This window comes from Anomaloglossus baeobatrachus, chromosome 4 (assembly GCF_048569485.1).
Source record: "Anomaloglossus baeobatrachus isolate aAnoBae1 chromosome 4, aAnoBae1.hap1, whole genome shotgun sequence".
NCBI lineage: Eukaryota > Metazoa > Chordata > Amphibia > Anura > Aromobatidae > Anomaloglossus > Anomaloglossus baeobatrachus.
In genome coordinates, this window is record NC_134356.1 from 651,921,182 (window position 1) to 651,923,265 (window position 2,084).

Here is a 2,084-nt window from a genome sequence, read left to right on the forward strand (position 1 = left end):
TAAGTATTTCATTCCACATGCGTTAATTCATAGTTTTGATGCCTTCAATTTGAATCTACAATTTTTAGAGTCATTATTATTATTATTTATTATTATAGCGCCATCAATTCCATGGCGCTTTACATGTGAAAGGGGTATACATAATAGGGCAAGTACAATAATCATAAACAATACAAGGCACAGACAGGTACAGGAGGATAGAGGTCCCTGCCCGCGAGGGCTCACAGTCTACAAGGGATGGGTGAGGATACAGTAGGTGAGGGTAGAGCTGATTGTGCAGCGCTGCATCAGACTGAGGGTTACGGCAGGTTGTAGGCTTGTCGGAAGAGGTGGGTCTTCAGGTTCCTTTTGAAGCATGTCAAGGTAGGCGAGAGTTTGATGTGTTGTGGCAGAGCATTCCAGAGTATGGGGGATGCACGGGAGAAATCTTGGATGCGATGGTGGGAAGAGGAGATGAGAGGGGAGCAGAGAAGGAGATCTTGTGGGGATCGAAGGTTACGTGCAGGAGTCATGAAAATAAAGAGAACTCTTTGAATGAGGTGTGTCCAAACCTTTGGTCTGTACATACACACATACAGTATATATTATATATATATATATATATATATATATATATATATAATTATATATATATATATATATATATATACACACAATGCAATTTTACCAATATAAAGAAAAAAATTTCCTTCCGTCCCTGGGTGGGCTTGAACCACCAACCTTTCGGTTAACAGCCGAACGCGCTAACCGATTGCGCCACAGAGACAACTAAAAACCTGAGTTGTATACTGCAGAAAGGTACAGTACATAGATGAGCGTGCGGAAGGTTTTTTTTTTTTGGTTTTTTTTAATAACTTCATTTTTTTTCTTTATTACATTTTCTGATCTTACCCAATTTATTGTTTTTGCTGTTATATAAAAATAAATAAAAAAAAAAATATTAGCAGAGGATGGTTTCGATCCATCGACCTCTGGGTTATGGGCCCAGCACGCTTCCGCTGCGCCACTCTGCTGCGTGCTGTACACAGACCTCAGCCAGTGATATCAGTATCAGACCGTATGGTATGCAGTGACAGTTATCAGCTCGGCGCTGTTTACTCTAACAACATTACTGTTCACAATGAATGGAAAATATCATCTAAATGTTAAGTAATGCATCAATATATTCAATAAATGGTAAGTTATAGAAAAAAATAAAATATGTAAAAGGACAGTAAATGTCTGGTATACAAACAGTTAATTGAGATAGATTGATATATAATTATACAGAGAGGAGTGGACATATCCAGGGGAATTTTTTCTTAAATCCACATATTTTGAGTTATAAATCATTTTTGCTGTCGGGTGTCATTGAAAATGTTGCCCTGTTTGGCTTTTATAGTCGCCTTGTTGATCTGTTTATTGCTGGCTACACAATGAGCTAACTAAGAATCTGTCAGTGAGCTCTCTATTCTGTCTCTCTTATACTGAGCTTCTCTCTGCTGATTGATGATCACATGTAAGTTCCGCTCTCCTTTGATTCTTTGATGTGGTCGGTGGTCACAGAGGAGGCCCCATCATCATTGCTCGCTCAATGACCAGTCCTCAAGTTTTAACAACTTAACCCTTAGCAATGGATCGGTTAAAAATGGATGAAGCTCGGATGTACAATATGTCTACAATGTTTCATCTGTTTTATGCAGACCCCTACAGACATTAATGTCTTAGCTACAAAATTTATGAGAACAGGACTAGAGATGAGCGGTGTTTCGAATCGAACTGTTCGCCAATCTCAAATTCGACCTGTTTTTGGCGATGTACGAGTCGTTTGACGAACGCGAACAATTAGCTTCAAGTTCAACAGTTCCAGGTTATGTTCGATAACGGTTCGATCACCAAAAGCGTAACTGGCTTTTCACAGTAAGGCCTAAGCCACACGGCGAGAAAAACGGTGCGAGTGGAGTGCGATAAAACATCGCATTCCACTCGGACCAATATTAGCCTGTGTGTCAGCACCCAGGAGCAATTGTTTGATGAGCCCTAATCGGACCGAGAAAACAATCACAGCATGCTGAGGGTGATTGATGCGAGACTCTTTCTCTCGC

General features: G+C 40.1%; 1 non-coding gene across 1 annotated transcript; it reads right to left on the minus strand.

Annotated features, from left to right (window-relative positions):
• Positions 1 to 692: 692 nt before the first annotated feature.
• Positions 693 to 766, minus strand: TRNAN-GUU (transfer RNA asparagine (anticodon GUU)). Its single transcript has one exon. It is a non-coding gene; the product is annotated as a tRNA-Asn (tRNA).
• Between the last annotated feature and the right edge of the window lie 1,318 nt (positions 767 to 2,084).